The sequence below is a fragment of the Protopterus annectens genome, chromosome 8.part1 (genome assembly GCF_019279795.1).
Source record: "Protopterus annectens isolate FY-2018-M chromosome 8.part1, PAN1.0, whole genome shotgun sequence".
Classification (NCBI taxonomy): domain Eukaryota; kingdom Metazoa; phylum Chordata; order Ceratodontiformes; family Protopteridae; genus Protopterus; species Protopterus annectens.
This window is the reverse complement of record NC_056742.1, coordinates 260,679,188-260,701,914: the sequence shown is the minus strand read 5'-3', so window position 1 is coordinate 260,701,914 and position 22,727 is coordinate 260,679,188. Positions and strand designations below refer to the sequence as shown.

General features: G+C 40.2%; 1 long non-coding RNA gene across 1 annotated transcript in view; it reads left to right on the top strand.

Moving 5' to 3' along the window:
• Nucleotides 1-22,041, top strand: part of LOC122810079 — a 119,095-nt gene extending 97,054 nt beyond the window's left edge. Inside the window, exon 3 of the long non-coding RNA XR_006366047.1 lies at nt 21,347-22,041. This is a non-coding gene — a long non-coding RNA (uncharacterized LOC122810079). The remainder of the gene's footprint in view (nt 1-21,346) is intronic.
• The last annotated feature ends 686 nt before the right edge of the window (nt 22,042-22,727 follow it).

Genomic DNA, 22,727 nt, shown 5'->3' with positions numbered 1-22,727 from the left:
GGTCAAATTGCACAAAGATCTGCTTGCAAGCTGTCTGCACAAGCCGCATCTCACTCCATTATTGCTGTTTAGTGCCTCTCGGGGCCAGAATATATGCTTAATGTACCTGCATCATTGTAGAGGTCAGTGACCCACTCATACCTGTGCAGTGAGCATCACAGCCATTCATGCTGGTGCAAAGTCAGATATGAGTCTCTAAGCACAACCTTAGGCCAGTATTGATTGGGTAAATGGTTCATTAGCATAAGTGTCATACTACTAGCCTTGAAACTGTACAAAATTTAGCCACAGCCAATGCAGCCCTCAGTGCTTTAAAGAAATTTGTTACAGTGGAAGCAATGAGGTGGGTTAAGTATCCAGGAGACACTGACAGAATATATGCAGAGAATGTGTATGTAAACATCACTGCTATTTTACTGTTGTACTTATTCTGGGAAAAATTGGAACATTTGCGTTGTGAGTGTGAGTGGTGTACACAAGAGGAATTGTTACTCAATTTTGAAGTGTTCTTCCAAACTGTTTTATTGATGACAGCATGAACTATGTATGATGGTGGCAAAGTATACAGGCCATATAATTGGGGGGTCCAAAATGTATCTAGTTGATTTCTGGAGGGGGACTTGCCTTTCAAAATGCGCCTCTATTGTTTGGGGGGGGTTGTTTTTCAAAGTGTATATCTGCTGTTGAGGGGGATACTTTTCATGTTGGTCTCTGTGTTGTTTGGGGAATGTGAACTTCAATGACAATTATATGGACTGAGAAGTATTAAAAATGCAGCATGCTTTGCTAGTCTGGTGGTGGACACCTAGTCTTACTAACATGCATGTATACCACTCAACTTTGGGCATGTCACAGTGGCTGCAAATGAGATACTCAGTAGTCCTCAACCTTCTGTTGTGTGAACAACTACAAACACCAGGGAGCACACACCAGTAGCTATGTTGGTATCATACCTGTTGTTTACTTGAAAGTGCTTGTCTTGGAGAGGTACATTAAAAGTAAGATAGGTGGCAGATTTTGAAGTGCATTGTAAAGTGGATTAGATAAGATATAGATAACCACAGCTTTAGCCATTCATGTGTCATAGAAACCATACATGTGATGTGTGGGGATATCATGCTATATGGTCCACATGTATAGATCTAGTTGTATCCAGTCACACTGCCATCACAGGTTTCACAGGTACTTATAGCACAGTGATGTGAGGCAGAGGAAGAGCTGTGACTGGCTACAGACAGCACTTACCTATGGCATGGTTCACTATTTCTGCTCATGGAACATGCCGTCTTTTGTGCTAGTTGTGGATCATACTAGTGACATTCCTCAGGCAGGATGCCCTCGTGGACATGCATGTGGACAGTCAGTGTACATACCTACTGAAGATGCCCTGGACCTGCACAGAGAAAGACACACTGTGTAGCAACTTTTTTTGTGGGCTGTGTCCACCCACATGCCATATGACCAACTATCATCCAGTTCTGCAGAACTGCACAATGAAGACAAAATTCCTCCCTGCACAGTCTTCCAAGCTGAATGCACACACACACACATATGCACACATACAATTATACCCCCCTCACACATTGCCCATGGTCACAGCCTGTCACTGTGCACTTCCCAGCTATGCATATGATGACAACTCTGTCCTGCCCTCATTCCTCTTAGCATTATATATCATTACTATTATATAATACTATGTAATATATAATATACATTATACATCATTATTATTATATATATATATATATATATATATATATATATATATATATATGGGTCTATGTTGTATTATCGAAATTACAGTTCATTGAACCGTACTTCCGATAACTCACTTCCGTAAAAGTGCATTATATGGAAAATGCACTTTCGCGGAAAAATAAAAATGAAAACTAAATAAAAAAAAAAAAAAACTCACAAAACACGATTATGCAGGGGGCAAGCTCCCCTGCTCCCACCACACTCCCCCTACTTTAATATTCTCACTCCGAGATCGCACTGCAGTGGAGAAAAGTGAATATTCCCTTATCCCCACTGTACCATGATCTCAACAAGAGTTTGCTTAGTTATAGATCAACACTGATAAAATGCACTTTCACTAAAGTAGGTCTGTGAAAGTACGATTCAATGAACCATACTTTCGATGTAACAGCTAGGACCTATATATATATATATATATATATATATATATATATATATATATATATATATATATATATATATATATTATCATTATATATATAATTGCTATTAACAGTGTTGCTTAGGTCTGATGCACAGCAAGGCTAGTCCATGCATGGTATTGCATTCTCTGCTTTTGCTATGCATGCATCATTGTTATTCTTTATTGTGTCTAATATGGCCCATAGTTTTGAATCAGATGCTAGTTCTTAGACAGTGCTATAGCTTACAGCACCCACCTTCACTACGAATTGTCAGCCCTGCAGTTGGGGCCTTCACAAACTCCTCACCAGGCACCTTCTCAGCTGTTGTCTCCAGCACAGTTTTCCAGAGTACACTGCAGGGTACCAATGGAAGTATCTAAGCAGCAGAAATGGGCCTGAATCATTCTGAACACATGTTCAAAGATATTTCAGGTCTGTGACAGTGTAGTGTTATAAGCATTTGCTGCAATAATTTCTGGGTTTCATGAGGGTTTCATTTGCCATGGCTTTATAGCATATGTGGCATCCTTAATAAAAGGTCTCTGAGGGAAATTACTCTGCAAAAATCACTGATGCAAGTTGTATGTGTGCCAGATGTGGGAACTCTGGGTACTGCCTGGGTGGTTCACTGACCCCTTGTATAGTTATACCCCCTGCATTTCAAACAACCTGGCAAATGATAGAGTAGAAACCTTTCAACTAATATACCATTGTCCCTGTATCCTACATGGAGCCTTGATGTTGATATGGGTGCAGTCAGTAGCAAGAAGTACGTCAGGGAACTGGGCTATATCACAGAATGCTTGCATGGTGTTGTTTATGTATCTTCTGTGATGTATGGAAGTTGCAAATGCTCCTCCAGGTGCTATAGCATGTCATCCAGAAAATGGTAAAGTATCCATGAGACAGATACCTGAGATATATCCACTTTGTCCCCATAGGGCCTGTCTTAGCTGAACTTGTGCCCTAGGTGAAGAGGCTCAACAGGACTCTCCCATACATCACCTGGTGCCCCAATCACACTCACTTCTGGGCTTACCCACACCACGCAGATTTTTTTTTTCTTCCTTTATCACATTTTGTCTTTTTCTTAAATTTTCCTGCATTTATTCATTCATTCAGCATATTTCATGGAATCAAGAATGTATCCTGATAACTGTGGAGGAAATAACTGCATTAAGCCAGAGGTATGGGGATTCCAGATACTTCTGAGCTACATTTTAAAAATGTTAAATAACCTTCTACAAAGTGTAAACATAAATCACAATTAAGGGGAAAACCAGCGTTTGCTCTTCAACTCTGTTCTCCCCTAGATCCTTTCAACAGAACCTAGCTGACAAAGATTACATTATAATAATTTTGGTGGAAATAACTGTACAAATCAAGGAGTCTGGGGTCTCCCAGAAGCCATGGGGTTTCTAGTTGCTCTGAGGTACATTTTACATTTTTTAAATAACATTTTCACTGTAATAACTAAACTATGTTGGAGGTCTAGTAACCAATAGGCACCCAGAAGCCATAGGTTTACATATGCTCTGGGGTGCATTTTTGAAAGTTTTTCCAACATTTTAATCTGATGATGGTCTGCAAAAAAATCATGTATAGGAAAATTTTGATCTTACTTTTTTTTTATTTTAAGAAATAAATAAGTGGTTTCCAAGCCTTAAACCTCAAAGTTGGCCAAATAGCAATGCATACTAGAAGGAGAAGCCAGATGCTTGTAATGATACATAAATCATATTTGGAAATATTACTTGCTTCCCTACCCCACCTTAAGAAATGTAGTCACTTTCTTTGTATCACCCTCTGGTGTTATATTGGAATACAATTAATAGACAAATGGTCTCAGTCAGATATTTTAACTTGCTTCTGTCATATATAGGTACAGAATGCCTCCTCAATCCTACATACAAAAGACAGCCACCTACTGTGTACTCATCTGATATCAGACTTGTTCAAAACTGAAAAAACAAATCAAACATATCTGCTGTCAGCTAGCACAGTGTTAAGGGTCTGATCCCCTCAACCCTCATTTGTGTACTGTGGAACCTAGAGAAAATTACTTAATCAGACATTGCTCTCGGGTCACCCCTGAAAAGGGACTGTGTATCCAGTGGTCCTACTTGGTTAACAAGTGGGTATTATTACGTTGTCAGACATATATAAACACAGTGCTGCTTTACCTTCCTCCAAACGTTTGCCACCTGTACATGCATTTGTTGTTTGATTGTGAGGAAAATGGAAAAAAATATATAATTGCAGTAATTATTCTAATTTGTCACTTTTAGACAGTACACTGCTCTTATACAAGTTTAGTGACTGTCTGTGCACTTTTCTAAAGTTTGTAAAGAAAATTAAAGAAATAACAATCACACTGTCCCCAGCTATACACAAGATAGAGACATTTGAGGTTTGAGAGGAAAGTTAAAGAAATAATGACATCATCCCTACCTTCCCACACAAGCTACAGCAACCTTCTGTGTTCATCTGTGAGCAGGGGTGATTTTAGACTGGGTGAGATTCAGGACAGAGGTGACTACTAAGCTGATGTCAAAGTTCACTTATACAGGCTTGGTGTGTGGGAGCCATCAGCCCCTGAGAAGCTCTGAAGGTCTGGTATTCTGAGATGCATTTTGTCCCTTATTTGTTTATTTTATTTTAATAAAAGATTCTTCAAACTTATAATGGAACTAATCAATTGGGACATAGGTAACCTCCAAACACTGGACCCATCTCAGTTTGGATTCATCAAGGGTAGGTCTTGCTTACTCAGTCTGGTGGAGTTTTTTTTTTTTTGAAAAGGTCACCAAAGCAATGGATGAAGACAGAATGTTACACACAACATACCCTGACATGGCCAAAACTTTTGACACAATTCCCCACTCAGGCATAGCAGAAAAGCTAAATAAACTGGTAATAAAACCCTATCTTACCTGCTAGATTGCCAGCTGGCTCACAAATAGGCTGTACTTAATCAAAATAGGGAAAATTACCTCCATAAATAGACCATTCGCCAATGGAGTTCACCAAAGTTCTGTGCTGGGACCTCCCATGTTTGGCATCTACTTTCTGAAGTAAAAAGCAATACTAAAGGGCTTTGGGTGACTAAGTTTGCTGGTGCAGTCATGAATTACCAAATGATTTAGCCATTCTGTAGGAAGGTTTGCCCCAAATAGATAACTGGTGACAAAATCATGGACTGAAACTAAATGTTAAAAATGCATTATTTTATCTTTTGGGAAGTCATCTATCCCATAGTGACTGCCACATTAACAGCAAATCCCTAAGAGCTGATCCAGTTGTTTGGGATTTGGCAGCTTAAGTGGGCAGTGATCAAACTTTTTACCAACATGTGTCCATTGTCATACAAAAAGTCCTTCGATATTGCACAGTTTATAAACAAATGGATTGTGTCTAGATCTAGGGATATCACTGCCCCATCTTTACTCAGCCTTCATTACACCAGTCATTGAATATAATGCTCCCTTTAGCATGTATCTGTCCAGACACATACAACAACTGGAATGCCCACAGAGATACCATACTTGAAAGGATACAAGGCCTAAACACCATGTTCTACATGGAACAACTCAAAGCTCTGTGACTATCCTCGGAATCCAACAGAGTGCTAAGAGAGGACCTGTGTCTGGCATACAAGGCACCTTCTGACCCAATATTGATGGATTTACTGCACATCAGAAATACTTGGTCTAGGGATTTAAATCTCTTCTGCAACATCAACAGAACATTTTGGATGGACAGGTATATCTCACAGAGGATACCACTATTGTGGAACAGTCTCACCATTGTCATAAAACAAAATTAATCCTTCTCTGTTTTCAAGCACAACTTGTATCTATGGATGTGAAACAGAGAGTTTACCCCAGGACTGCCACCTGTACAACTAATGGACTTATGCAGCTCCTAAATGCTTTATCCCATGCATGGGCCACCTCAAATTATATATGGTATGATCCCAGTTATTCTCATTAGAGGTAATATATAATTATCAACCATGGGATGGGTAAGGCCAGTCTCTAACCAAATGGGATAGGTTATTTGAGCACAAAAAGGGAAAATGGCTAGATTTAAAACAGTCCTCAAGGGTTGTTAGCCTAGTACTTACCTATGAACCTAAGTGACAAGAGGCAAAGTACTTATATCCAGACATCCCCCACCAAGCAGATATAGTCACTTCTCTGTACAATTCAGACACTGGACTGTGATAAGACAGGATGGCCATGTAATGCATCTCACCATTGTTCTATAGATTCATGCGGAATTACTAGCCTAATGGCTCAAGCTCCCTTATAAGCCTAGCCTTTTTATCCAGATTTTACCCAATTTTCTGTCCATAGGAGAAAGACACAGGTCAGCAAGTGGGGGTTCTGACAATTTTTACAGGCTGCCTCTATCAATAAGGGACTGGGGCACCACCTCAAAAATGAATTAATGGGGCTTCTAATTGATACACATATGACATGTTGGTTATACCCTGTACTTTTTTGCTGAGAAACCTCTGAGGATGCTTCAACTGTTGCAGGTGCCTGGTGAGGTACATGCCAATGGGTACATTGTACTTCATTACTGGTCTGATGAAGGCTGAGCACAGTGGTACTATGGTATCATTAGAACTGGATGCCATGCCCTTACATACAAGCTTTTCTCACCACTGTGGACACAGGGTGGTCAAAGTTCAGATTACTACCTGTCTGAGTACCAAGATCTCTTGTCACTGGGACCACTCCTGGGGGATGCTATCACTGCTGTAATTTGCAGGTATATATGATTTCCCAAGAGTTATTATTATGCACTTCTTCACATTTTGTTTGAGGCTATGGCTGTGACACCAATCATTAGTCTTTGTCAGACCATTCTGTAGGATATCATCATCATCTGGGAAGTTAATGACTGAACCCAGCTTGCAGTCATCAGCTGGCATGATCAACCAAATTCATCTGCATTTGCCTTGACATCTGAGAAGGATCTCCCAAACAGAAGGGAGCCCCGCAGTAAGCCTTGTGGTACTCCACTGGTGATTGGCCTCTTGCTGGATGTGGATTTCCCCACTCTAACAACACGTGTCCTATCCATGGGCTACTTGGCAATCCATATGGTGACATAGAGGTTTATGCCAAATTTTGGGAATTTACCTGTAATACCAGAGTTGTGTATTGTGTCAAATGCCTTGGTCTGGACAAGGCAGGCATTATGCACTGTCTTACCTTTATACATTGCCTTGGTGTCCTTCTCAAGGACCTGCCCTTGATGAAGCCAAAATGGGTTGCGTCTAGAGTCTGGAGATTTTATATGTCATTGTTAATCAGGTCCATGATTAGCCTTTCCATAGTCTTGCATATGAGGCTAGCCAGACACATGGGTCAGTAGTTTCCTGGGTCCATTGATGGTCAGCCTTGTGCAGATGGATGACTGTTGCTGTCCTCCACTCTACTGGACTAAAGAATGTCTCTAGATTGTGGTTAAATAGAGATCTGAGTGAGCCTGCTAGATCATGTTTCAAGCTATTTAATAGACATCCTGGGATTCCATCAGAGCCCACTGATGCCGCATTTATAGCTTTAGAGAGTGCAGTGATGACCTATTCTTTTGTGATAAGAGACAAAGGAATGGTAAGGGGTATTTCATGGCATGTGACTGGAGGTGATGGGGGGGGTGAAATCTGAGCTGAATTTATCAGCCAGCTGGTTTGCTATTTCTTTTGGCTGAGTATAGTAGTGTCATCTATGCCAACGTAGCACATTGTTGAGTGTTTCCCTTAAGATTTTGGACATAATTAAACAATGGTTTGTGTTTATCCTTGGCTGGGAGGCAATTTTATTCTCTCATTTACTTTTTGAAGACTTGACTAGTAAGGGTTTTTTTCTCTGTTGTGCACCCTCCCACTTCTAGACAGGAATTTGTTCCTTCTGTTGTATAGTCCATTTATGCCAGGGATCCACCAGGGTGACTTGTTTTTCCTGCTAGACCTGGCTTTAGTTTGGTCAGGTACTGCGGTTTCTCTACAGTTGTTTAAGTGGTTGTACAGGGCATATGTGTATACTTCTGCATAGGCCTCACTGTTTTCAGGGTTAGGGGTTAAGCTTTAAAATTACCTATGCTATCACTTAATAGAAGGCAATGTGCCTTGGAAAAATTATTTAGGGTTTTATGGCTTGATGGGGGTTCTACCAGTAATGATCCGATCTTACCAATGAGGGCATTTCACTGAGTGGATGCAACACTCCCCCACATTTGTGAAGTAATACATCAAGGATATTTCAGGCCCTAGTGGGAGTGCAGACCCACTGTTCCAGAATATTTGCATTAAAAAAGTTGAAAAATCTCTGAGCCTGCATGTTAGTTGTTGTGATGTTAACTAGTTTATTGATTGGTGGTTAAAATCTCCTGTGAGCAGTGTGTTGGGATGAATGGTAAGTGATTCTAGTAACTTCAGGTATACGGAGTGGTTTTCATGGTTTATGGTTGGGGACGTACAGCTAGCAATGATATGGTGGGGGATTTTGCCTATCACAGAAATAACAGCAGAGGATGGTGAAGCAGAATCACATAAAACAATCAACAGCACAAGAAAAAACATAGAACTGCAACATCAAACGAATTTAATATGACAGTAAATCTTTCAGATACAATCTTTCATCAGTACAACCATCCTTAATTACAACATCATTTAAATACAAAGTTAATAACTCACATGATAACAAACAGTCTATAAAACATTAAAACCCATTAAACATTAAAATCATCTCAAGCACATTTGTTTAAACTTTAAAATATGTTTAATAGATACTGTGACACACGTGCACTGGCCCAGCAATTAAGGAGCCTCAGTCCTCACCACTAACACCAGTGAGGGGCGTCCATATAAGGAAAGGATAATAAATAGACACACAGTAATGTACAATTTCCCTTAAGAGCATACAGAGATTATAGTCAGTCTGAGGCTGGTTTCTCCCTTTCTCTCCAGGTCCCCAATAAGACTCCCCACTGGCACAGCTATAGGGTCCAGATCTCAGCCTAGTGGGCAAGCTAAAATCTCCAGCACCCTCTCTGTCCAACCAGTGCTTCGTGTCCCTACCCATGTAGCTGACACACACACACACTTTGAGATAACAGTTACATACAACCACACAGACACTCCTGGGGAAGGCTGGCACAGGTTCTCCAACTGTGCCCCTTTTTACCCAGACTATATGGTAGAAATCACTGCCACAACCTAGCTAATATTTATCACCTACTCAAAGGCCCTTATGAAAGGGTGTCCAATTATTACTGTGCAAAATTATTATCCAAATGGTAAGTGCAACTTAACAGCCAAGACTTATATGGAGTGACGGTACAGTATCACTATATGCATTCAATGTACTCTTAGAGTTTAAATTATTTCTACACAAAAGAGCCACAGTTGAAAGGTTTAAAAATATGTAATATTAAATAATAAAAACATAAGGCAATACTTCTTACTACACAGTGCTAGTCAAGAGTTCAGAAATCACAGGAAAATGCTTAAAATAATACAGTAGAATAGTTCTGACATGAACACAGAAAAACACTTAGACTAATCTGCCTATTTCCTAGCTATTTCTAAGAGAAACACTAAAGTCTAAGATCCTACTTACATACAGATACATGCAGAGTGGTGAGTTGAATGTTCTCAAGACAAATGCTCAAATGCTCTCATGATTTCTGTCCTTGAATTGATAGCACAGTACCACTGATTCATTTCAGATTACATCATTTCTTTCTGGTTCCCAGGCTAACAGACTCTTGGAAGTTAATAGCCCCTTTGATCTTGCAGCTGGTCAGGAACCAGAGCAATAAAAGAAATTATACATGCAAATTCTAGTCATTAACTCTGGCCTCAAAACAATAGGCAGAATACCTTCATCCAGGCATATCGGCTCTGAGTTTTGACATCAAAGAATTGACTTGTCAGCTTTTTTACAGCAGAGTGCACTGTCGTTACATTTTTGCAGTTCCACATTTAACACCATTTTTCCATTTAAGAGAACAAGCCTGTCTCTTATATTAATATTTACAAATGACAGAATTATCTACAAAATTCTATCTGGCTAGGCTGGCAGCCTTCACCTATCTTCACACATCTCCCCCCGGGGAACTCACTCTAGTTTTTCAAGTGACCTTTGAGAAATGTTGCTTGAGAGGGTTATGTCTATCTGAGTATACATTACCCCATTCCCTGTTTTTAGAGCCCAACTGTGTTGGCATTGCTAACCCCACTGCGGTGCTGCACTGACATATGCTTGCAACCCTAGGCTCCATCTTAGTAACTTGACATTTTGCTGGCTGGCTCTATTTAACCATGTCAAGTCTGTGAGGGGAGCAGCTATGGTACTATAACTGGGGATGAACTTTCTGTAGTACCCTGCTGTCCCTAAGAATGCCCTCACCTGATTTTTGGTAACAGGTGCAGGCCATGCCTGAATGGCTTCCACTTTGGCAGGTTCTCGCCTGATCTTACCACTCCCCCACTCTATGTCCCAGGTAGAAGACCTCTGCCATACCCACCAGACATTTGCTGTGCTTAATGGTAAACCCTGCCATCTGTAGTCTGCTTAGCACCTCCCTGATATGTTGAAGGTGCTGTTGCCAGGAATGGCTGTAGATGGTAATATCATCTAGGTAAGCAAGGGCAAACCCTCTTGCTCCTGCTAGGATATGATCTACCAGCCTCTGGAAAGTTACTGGGGCATTCTTCATCTCAAAGAGCATCTTTGTGAACTCATACATCCCAAAAGGCGTCACAAAGGCTGACTTCTCTCTAGAACTAAATCCAGAAAAAGAAGTGAATTCCGTTAAGAATGCTCAGCAGAACAAAAACAGTGTAAACATTGGAAGAGCATTGCACCACAAGTATTAGTATTTCATCTGAGTTTTCAAACTTACTAAACAACCAAAATGGCGAAAACACATCTTCAAAGTAACAGCTTCAATAACAGGATTTCACCATATTAAACCAAGACTATATGAAATATAGAGCTTTGCTGTTGTAAAAGTCAAGTGGCGTAATTCCACAGCTTTAAAACATGTAGCTATCATAAAAACAGAAACAGATATAAAAGTGAAGAACCCTTCTGATGTAAGCAACGAACAAGCGCTTTCAGCTTTTTCAAGCCTTCTTCAGATCCAAATAGGTAAGCTGGGTTCAGTGTTTAAAAGTTGATATCATCCAGTGAAACAGCCTACAATGAATGACAAATCTTAACCAATCAAGTTAGTCCATTGGTACACACCTCCATAGCATTCTGACGAACATAAAATTAAAACTCTTTATTTAAAACTCTGTTTAAAACATAGCATGACAGTTTGATGTTTCTAAGACAAACTCAGACATATTTTCAGAAGGGATATTAGTAAAATCTTTTCAGTGGGTTCTAATTAAAACAAGCTCTACATAAAAGCCAAGATTTGAGAGAAAAAAAATGAAAATAAATAGAAATAGAAATGGTCATTTAGGGCGTTTCTTTTTATTTCATTTCAACAATTTCTTTGGGACATCAGAGCCTAAGTTAGTATACCTAAGGTTTTTGGCAATGAAAGCAAGTCATGAGCAAGCATAACTCATTGCTCGTCTATTTTTAAGGAAGGGTTTCAAGGGAACACAGCCCTAAATGACCATTTCTATTTCTATTTATTTTCATTTTGTCTCTCAAATCTTGGCTTTTATGTAGAGCTTGTTTTAATTAGAACCCACTGAATAGATTTTACTAATATCCCTTCTGAAAATATGTCTGAGTTTGTCTTAGAAACATCAACCTATCATGCTATGTTTTAAACTAAGAGTTTTAAATAAAGAGTTTTAATTTTATGTTCGTCGGAATGCTATGGAGGTGTGTACCAATGGACTAACTTGATTGGTTAACATCTGTCATTCATTGCAGGCTGTTTCATCGGATAATACCAACTTTTAAACACTGAATCCAGCTTACCTATTTGGATCTGAAGAAGGCTTGAAAAAGCTGAAACGCTTGTCCGTTGTTTACATCAAAAGGGTTCTTCACTTTTATGTCCGTTTTTTCTGTTTTTATGATATCTACATGTTTTAAAGCTGTGGAATTACAACGCCACTTGACTTTTACAACAGCAAAGCTCTATATTTCATATATTGTGGATTTAATATGGTGAAAGCCTGTTATTGAAGCTGTTAATCTGAAGCTGTTTTTTCACCATTTTGGTTGTTTAGTAAGTTTGAAAACTCAGATGAAATACTAATACTTGTGGTGCAACGCTCTTCTAATATTTACATTCTCTCTAGAACTGGGAGTCAAGGGTGCCTGCCAGTAACCCCTGGTAAAATCAATGGTTGTACGATACTTAGCCCCACCCAGCTGCTCTAGGGTCTCATCTGTTCTAGGCATAGGGTAAGCATCTGACTTTGTGTGACTATTTAATTTCCTGTAGTCTACACAGAACCTGGTGCTGCCATCCTTATTTGGCACCAGCACCACTGGGGAGGCCCAGGGATTGTTGGACTCTTGAATCACTCCTAGTTCCAACATCTCCTGTATCTCCTCTCTCAGTGTCTGTTTGACTCTCTTAGGTACCCTATAAGGGGCCTGCCTAATAGGCCTTTGCGGTCCTCTATCCACCTAATGCTGCACCAGGTGGGTGCACCCTGGTTTCCCAGTGAACATGTCCCCAAACTCCTGTAACAATGCTCGGATTTCTCAAACTTGGGTAGGAGATAGCTGCTGGGACATTGCTACCCCTTCCACTGAGGTGTCAGTCCAAGCCAAACTGAGGAGATCAGTCACCAGATCTCCCTCAGACACCTCCTGCAATCCACTGCAAATGCTCAGCACAAAGGCCTCCCTATCATGGTAAGGTTTCATCATGTTAACATGGTACAATGTATTCCCCTGTCTCCTGCCTAGCAGTTCCACCATGTAGTTAACATCACTTACCCTTCTTACCACCTTGTGGGAGCCCTCCCAAGCTGCTTGCAGCTTGTTGTGTCTGACAGGAATGAAAACCATTACCTGCTGCCCCACAGCATACACTCTCTAGCTCGAGCATTCCTGTCATACCACACCTTTTTCTGTTGTTGGGCTTCTGCCAGGTTCTCCTGGGCAAAGCCCATGAGTTCCCTGAGCCTTGACCTGAGGTTTAGGATAGACATATGCCACAACAGACTCCTTGTGAGATTCACACTCATCTTTCCACTCATCACAAATAAAATCTAGAGGTCCCCTCACCCTATGCCCATACAGCAACTCAAAGGGTGAAAAACCTGTGGATTCCTGGGGAACCTCTCTGTAAGCAAACAACAGATGGGACAAATATTTGTCCCACTCCCTCTTAAACTGGTCTGCAAATGCCCGTAGCATGGACTTGATTGTAGTTTAATCTCTGGGGGATGGTAGAGGGTGGTCTTCAGGTGCTCCACCCCACAGGACTTCCACAGACAAGCCAGCAGGTCTGACATGAAATTGGCACCTCTTTCAGTCAGTATTTCTTTTGGGAAACCTTCTCTGCTGAAAATCTCTAACAAAGCATTTGCCACCTTTTCTGCTGCAATGGAGGACAGAGCCACTGCCTCAGGTATCATGTAGCATAATCCACCACCACTAGGATATACTTTTTCCCTGTGGAACTTGGGGTAATCAGAGGCCCCACAATATCCACAGCACCCTCTGAAATGGCTCCTCAATCACAGGCAAAGTCATCAAAGGAGCTCTCACCTTGTCTTCTGCCTTGCCTACCTTTTGGCACTGCTCACAGGTCCTGCAGTACTCTGTTACATCTCTGGAAATTCCAGGCCAATAGAAATTCTGCATAATACGTCTCTTTGTACGTTTTATGCCCATATGACCTGCAAAGGGAATATCATGGGCTATGGCTAGAAGTGCCAGACGGTGGGCTCTAGGCACAACTGACTGCTCTATTTTATCACCTTCTATCCCTCCCTCAGGGGTCTACTCTCTATACAGTATCCCTTTGCCCCAGTATACAGAATCCCCTTTCCCTTGAGAATCAGGTGCCTTACTAGCTACCTGCCTCAGGCCTTGCAATATAGGGTCTGGGAGCTGAGCCTGTCTCAACTCTCTGTAACCCTTCCCAGCTCCCCTTCCACAGGAAGTCTGGCATCCTCTGACAGTGGTGCCTCACTGTCAGCCTGGGTACTACTACTCACCTCTACCTTTGCAGTCACTCTGTCCAAGGGAACATCAGTACCCACAAGCAGCTGTGGCTTGCATTCAGTCTCACTCTACAGAGTAGCCCCCTCCCTGAAGTAACCACCTCACCAGTCCTGGTTGTAAATATGCAGTCTGTCCAGGTCTCCCCCAGGCTACCAGACCCACATGCTTGTCTCCTAGCCTGACTGCGTGTAACTGCATAAACACATGGTACTGCCTCATCCAAATCCTTCCCTATCAGGACATCTGTAGGATGGTGATTCGGTACCCCTGTTGTCTCAAGACAACTTACTATTGGCATTTTGTCTTTCCCACTTACTGGCTCTCTCACCTTTTGTTCCCCACCTTGCTTCCATGGACATCTGTATTCCACATGGCCCCACTGGTTGCATTCAAAACATTTAACTCTAGGTCCTGGATGTGTACCTGGACTAGTGGCTTCCCCTGCTACTGCAGATTCTGTTGGGGCAGTCTGTGCTGGCCACCATGGGTTCCTTTAGACCCATGAGCAGTACTGGGGGTCCCTTTCCTGTTTAGGCATGTTCTATTTGCTAGGTATAGGTCTCCCTTCATCCCCAACTCATCTGAAGTAGCACATTATCTATCAGCTAACCAGATCCTCATGTCCTCAGGCAAAGCGCTAAGGGCTTGTTCCCTCACCAAAAGGTCTGCCAGCCCTTCAAAATTGGTGACCAGACATCCACTCACCCACCTATGAAAATAAGTGCTCAGTTCAGGAACATATTCACACACACGTTCATCTGCCTTGCGTCTATGCTCACAAAACTTTTTCCTATACGTTTCAGGTGTTAGCTTAAAACATTCTAACAAGTGATTTTTAACAGCAGTATAATCAAAATATTCACAATCAGCAAGTTAGACAACACAGCTACAGCTTTACCATGGAATAAGAGGGTCAGAAACCGTACCCAGAGCCTTTGGTCAACATCATACTGTTTACATACCTTCTCAAACATATGGATGAAACTATCAAAATTATCCCCCTCTTTAAACTGCGAAAGAAATTTACTGACCTGTTGTGCTTCTGGGCTCCAGTTACTCCCTTCCCCATTACCTGCATGACTCTGGCAAAGAGTCAGCATCTCCTTCTCATGCTGCCTCTGCCTCTTCTTTTCCTCAGCTTCCAGGTGTAGCAGTTTTTCATTCTCCTCAGCCTGCAGATGTCTCAGTCTCTCAGCTGCTTCTATTTCCCAATGCCTGGCCTCCAACTCAAGTCTCTTTAGCTCCAGATGGATTTTTAAGTCCTCTGCAGAAAGGTTGAGCTGTCCGTTCTCTGAGGGTGGTACATCTCTACTGCCAGTCTGATCGTCCTCTTGGTTGCTGTTTTCTGATGCAGCTGTGACCAAAGCTGCAACCATGTCTGCATTAGTCAGGTTTCCATGCAGCAGTCCCCTAGCCTGGCACATCTCAGCGAGCTGGCACCTTGTCAGCTTTCCGTACTCCTCTGCTGACATACTGCCTCCTCTCCCTGACTAACTAAGATAACAAAAGAAATAAAACAATTGTGATCTGAACTCTGAGTATTCACTACGTGGCTGATTTAGAGTACAAAACACCTTCAGTGATCACTGTACATAAGCTACAGGAATTCACTCTACCCACACCACTACAAGCCAATTAGTGTTTGCCAAGCAATTAAAATGTGGTGTGGATATCCCACCACTGACAAGCAATTAATATGTGATGCCCGTGCACTGGCCCAGCTATCAAGCCTCAATCCTCACCACTAACACCAGTGAGGGGCATCCATATAGGGAAAGGATAATAAATACACACACAGTAAAGTAGAATTTCCCTTTAGAGCACACAGAGATCACAGTCAGTCTGAGGCTGGTTCCCCACTTTCTCTCCAGGTCCCCAGTAAGACTCCTCACTGGCACAGCTATAGGGTCCAGATCTCAGTGTAGTGGGCAAGCTAAAACCTCCAGCACCCTCTCTGTCCAACCAGTGCTTTGTGTCCCTGCCCAAGTAGCTGAAACACACAGACTGAGATAAGAGTTATATACAGCCACATAGACACTCCTGGGGAAGGCTGACACCGGTTCTCCAGCTGTGCCCCTTTTTACCCAGACTATATGGTAGAAATCACTGCCACCACCAAGCTAATACTTAGCAACTACTCAAAGGCCCTTATGAAAGGGTGTCCAATTATTATTGTGCAGTATTATTATCCAAATGGTATGTGCAACTTAACAGCCAACTATATACATGCAATGCACTCTTAGCACTTAAATTATCTCTACACAAAACAGCTACAGTTGAAAGGTTTAAAAGTATTTAATAATAAATAATAAAAACACAAGACAATACTTCGTACTACACAGTGATAGTCAAGAGTTCAGAGATCACAGGAAAAAGCTTAAAATAATACAGTAGAATAGTTCTGACATCAACACAGAAAAACAGACTAATCTTTCTATTTCCTAGCTATTTCTAAGATAAACACTAAAGTCTAAGATCCTACTTACATACAGATACAGGCAGATTGGTGAGTTGCATGTTCTCAAGACAAATACTAAATGCTCTCATTCTTTCTGTCCTTAAATTGATAACACAGTACCACTGATTCATTTCAGATTACATCATTTCTTTCTGGTTCCCAGGCTAAAAGACTCTCAGAGGTTAATAGCCCCTTTGATCTTGCAGCTGGTCAGTAACCAGAGCAATAAAATAAATTATATATGCAAATTCTAGCATTGACTCTGGCCTCGAAACAATAGGCAGAATTCCTTCATCCAGACATATCGGCTATGAGTTTTGACATTAAAGAATTGACTTGTCAGCTTTGTTACTACATTTTTGCAGTTCCACATTTAACACCATTTTCCCCATTTAAGCAAAAAATCCTGTGGCTTATATTAATATATACAAATGACAGAATTATCTACAAAATTCTATCTGGCTAGGCTGGCAGCCTTCACCTATCTTCCCAGAAACCATTTATTAATTCCTGGTGGCTGGTCAGCATTTAGATGCACTATCCATTCATATTCTTTTAGTTCCAGCTTATTGTTCAAATCACCACCCCTAATGTTTTTTATTACTACATCTGTCTATGGTCATTTGCTCAGATAAGTTGCCCTGCTTGACCAATCTAGAGGTGTTATTGTTTTTTTATGCAAATGAAAACACCTCCCAATTCATTTTTTTCCTTTCAAGAGAGTGGTCTGAATGTGTGACAGGCACTGTAGCCTTACACTGCTAGGGTACTTTCCACAGCCTTAAACCATGTCTCTATAACTGCACAGATGTCAGCATTCTCCATGTTTGAGGAGAGCTTCCAGGGAATGCAGTTTCTTGTTAAGAATCCTAGCCCTGAGCAGTAGTACCTCCAGCTTGGCATTAAAATAATTTGTTACATTGGTAGGTCTAAGGTGGTGGTATACCACAATTTTAGGGCACACAGCTAAACGGGTAGTCATGGATCATGGCACAATTTTTATACATTTTTAAATTGCTCTAACCTATTGTTTACATTCATTTGCATTTGATAATACCTTACCTATCATAGTGTTGCTCAATTCCATATCATTATAGTATCATTTGCATACTATGCTAGTCTTGCAATTTTGCAATCTTGTGCGAGCATACTATGTATGTCTTTGAACTACCCCCACCTTATGCATTGCTGCTCATTAAGCAGTTTTACCTTTGTACATCAGCACCCTGATGGGAGAATGAACGCTCTCCACCAGGGTATTAATGTACAAATAATGCCAGCTGAAAAATGAGTGCACCATTTCACAGCAGCATATCAAATTGCTGTGGAACTCAGACTGTTTATCAAGTGTAAAATGTTAAAAAAAAAGACAACTAAACTGTACATCAGCACCCTGACTGGATAACGTAAGTTCTCCAGCAGGGTATTAATATACAAATAATGCCCACTGAAAAATTAGTCCACCTCTTCATGGCAGCATATTGAGCTGCCGTGGAGCTCTGACTGAAAACAAAATGGCTGCCATTACTTTACACTCAATAAGCAGCGCGAGTGAGTGAGTGAGTGTAAGCAGTCTTGTGTGAGTGAGTGTGTACGAAAGCAGAGGAAATTGTGTGTGTGTGTGTGAGATCGAGAGAGAGAGAGCGATCTTGTGTGCATAGCATTTTCGCATAATGTCCAGAGTTTAGCTGTTTGTCTGTTCCTCATAAAATTTGTGGTTTTCTGAAGTCCTGTGACAAATCAGTGAGGAGTGACTTCACTAATGACAGGCATTTGAGTTTTACGGTTTATATCTTTTACAAGACCTTTTATTCTAGTAATTTTCTAAGTTTATAAAAGCAACATTTAAAATGTGTCCCTATTTTTGGGGCTTTGTCACCCCATTATGTTTGGTTTTGTCCAGGTTTTTGTGCTAAGAGGTTGAGGGTTATGCTTGTGTGAGTGAATGCGAGTATGAAACCAGAGGCGTCTGTGTGTGTATATGCATGTGTGTGTGAAAGTAGAAGATACTGTGTATGGGGAGGGGTCTACATACCTTTCAACCTGTTAGAGCAAGAAATCTGGACAAAGCCACAAATAATGGGGGGACAAATGCCCAAAAATAGGGACACTTTTTAAATATCACTTTTACAAACTTAGAAAGTTGATAGAATAACAGGTTTTGCATTAGCATGGATTTTGTGAAGGATATGAAGTCTGAAAATCAAATGTTTGCCATTATTTTCTTACTTCAGTCTTCAAAGATTTGTCAGTGATTTGCCAGAAAACTACAATTTTATGAGAAATAAACCAAAAATATGTCAGAAATCTGGTCATTCTGCAAAAATCTGGACAGCTGAGAGCTATGGAGAGAGAGAATGGGTTCTCTGTAAAACTGTTTTGTTTTACTTATTTATTTTTAAGTACTTCCCCCAATACCATTAACACAGCCTACAGAAAGTTTAAAACATTAGGCAGATGAACAATTTTACATCAAAAATATATAAAAAATAATATGGTACTTAAAAAAAATAAGTAAGACATAAAGTTACAGAGAACCCATTCTCTAAGCACAATAATGCCTTCCAGGATGTATGTTAACACGTAATTAACACATTTTCAGGGTGTTAATTACACACTAAAACACACCCTGTTAGGCGTTATTGCTTACCTAAATCCTAGGAATAAAGTGTCAGCCTGCAGTTTTATTAAGATAATATGTTTTATGTACAATGAGTATGCATTGTTTTTACATTTGCAGATATTTCAGCATTATCAGTGAGGTTAGGTAATTTCAGATAATGGGCTAGCAGCTGTGTTCTACTTGAAGCTGACTGTCCTCATTTTTCTTTGAGGATGAATAACTTAGGTATAAGAATAATTAAGTAGCAGTGGTTTGGGGGTATGGGAGGGGACAGCAGGGCGGTCCTCACACATAGGTGAACTAGGTGATCGCCTAGGGTGCAGTGCTTACTGTTCTTCCAGGGGTTCCCTTTCCTTGTTTATTTATTTTTTAGAACAATGTTTCTTTGCTTTAAAAAAATAAATACATAATTCGCCTCAAAGGAAAAAAAAATGCCCCTGGGATCATTGAGTGATCCAGGGGAAGGTGCTCAGATCCAGTTGCAATGTAAATCACATTTTTAAACATGCAGACCTTGTAACTTTCAAATGAAGATGTGAAGGTATACCTGAAACAAGATTTTTTTTTCTAAATCGATCATAAAATCAGGAATGTTCTTCAAAATTAGGGACTCATTTGGAGGAATAAGTTGGTGTTGCTGATATCTTAAATAAGGTTTGCAGTGATCAAACAGATACTTTCTGTAATATTTTTGGCTTTGTTAAGTGGACACTTGAGATGAGAGGTGAGTCATCGTTGTGGGATAATCATTTTTATACTATCGCTGGTCATACCTCTCAACTGTCCATATTTTCATCTCATATTTTTAGTCTATTCCTTATAAAATTTGTGGTTTTCTGGCAAATCATTCAGGACTGAAGTCACTAAATAATGACATACATTTGAGTTATAGACTTCATACCACTCAGAAAATGCATGGTAACAGAAATCCTGGTATTCTAGCAACTTTCTAAGTTTCTAAAAGTGATATTTACAATCTGTCCCTATTTTTGGGCCTTTGTCCTCCAAATTAGGCTTTGTCCAGAGTTCTTGCACTAAGAGGTGTCATATTGCACAACATCACATCTGTGATATCAGACCTGACATTTTAATATGTCAGAACTTGCCTTGGAACAGGTACTGTTGTTATTTGTGAACTCTCACAACTTAAAGAGGGAAAAGGTGAGATTTTTTAAAGCGTTTCTCCCTCTTCTCTAAGTGTGTGCAGCATCAGAGTTAGTATGCATGCAGGGTTCCTATTGGTTGACCAAAGATGCATTCTTTCGAATGCATTTTGGTCGAACTTGAAAAGATGAAAAGACAAAATGCCGAAGCGGCATATAAGCAAAATTTTTCCCTGGGAAAGAAATTGCTTGGCTGCATCCATTACTTTGCCGTTTTTGTCACTGTAGTGTGATCTCGGAGTTGGTATATTTAAGTAGGGGGGTGTGGGGGGCACAGCCCCCCACTTTATGTTATAAATGTTTTTTTTTTTTTTTTTTTTGGAACAGTGATTTTTTTTCCCTTGTTCGCTGTTCTAAGAGTTCGAGTTTGTAAGCTTTCGCTTACATGGGGTCGATAAATCATCATTCACTTTTCTAAGCGTTCAATGATTTAATATAGACACTGTATGCATATATATATATATATATATATATATATATATATATATATATATATATATATATATATACACACACCACACACACACACACACACACACACAGAGAAAGATTAGGGGTGTGAGGCAGATCTCCCACAATTGGAGTTTAGGGGTTCACAAAAAAACATTCAAAAACAATTGTATTGCATGGTTTTGCTCCAAGTTTCATTAGTATTCTGATGTGTGTGTTATTTTGTCATATTTTGCATACTGAATAATTGAGAATCATTATTTCATTATAAACCCATCTCCTAACTGTCCTTTTCTTGTTCTGGGTTTTAGCTTCATATCTATTCTTGGACTTCTTTCCCTATGTGCAACACTGTATACCAGTATGGATTAAAGGAAAGCTGTCATCTTTTAGACCATGCCTCCAGTCACCAGCTAACTCCCTCATGCGTTGAATCCCCACAATTTATGTATCAACTGTAAAGAGACTGATCTGGTTTTCAACATCCTGTATGAGTTTGTGGACAAACACATTGAACAGAGCAGGACCCTAGAGTGGCCCATGCTTCACTGCTCTGATTAGCTATTTTTTGTGAACTCTATTTCAATATGCCCCTGGGACTGGTTGTGCTATCCCTAGCCTCTGTTTTGTTGGAATGTTCGTTCAGTTCCTTGGCAGAAACCACCTGCTCAGTACTTGACTTGCTTACATGTATAGAATTAGGGCCAAAGCTAAAAGCAAATCATCTACATAGTAAATTTTACATCCCCAAAATGTTTATCAGTTTTGGATTTAAAACTTTAAATATTTGGTGTGGCTTTAAAATCCAGCATGAGCTGAGTCCACAAAGATACATGTTACAACATTCAGAGGCAAGAATTTGTAGCTTTAGACCTTCTTTTTTGTAACCATGAAGAATTCTTGTATTGCTTTGTATGCTCTTAGGCAAGCATCCCTGTTTTTGCTGGTACATTCCAGCAGTCATTCTGTGATTTGTTAATGTGTAAAATAAAACATAAACCTGCTACCATTTGTCAAATCCATTTTCTCTACTAAATTGTGCTGTTGCTGTCTGATCACTCACACAGAGAGCTTGCATTCATGCTGTGTCTTGAAATGTTACTGAGACCTTGAGTATGCACTTGGTCACAATTTCCTCACTGAGTATGTTTTAAATAAAATGTATTTTTATTCTAACAGTGTATAAGAAAATAGTTTCTCATGGTCCCTTAGAGATGCAATAAACACTGATGATTTAGTATGCAGTTCCATATTCAGCCTCAGTCCTGACAGCTTTCGTCTAACTCTCATGACTCCAGAGTTATCTGTTGTGTGATATTATCTATTTCCATATACTGAATACCTGTCATTTCACATATCTTATCAATTACATGTAATAGTTCAGGCATACTGCAAAGATCTTAACTTGTGCTCTGAAAATGTGTAAGTAATTTTTATATTATCATTTTAGGATTTCTACACCCTGCAAAGATTGCCTTTCTTATGGTACTTTGTATAAAATCATTCAGTTTACCAACAGTTGTTAGTGTAATGTGAAATTGTGGCACATCAAAACAGCCTGCAACTAGGTCTGATAAACACTTTACCACCAGTATGCTTATCCAGGTCTTCTTGCATTTAAATGGAATTCTTTGCAGGGGTCCCTGTGGGTTGTGTCTCATATAATGGCTCAATATTGACATTTCTATGTAT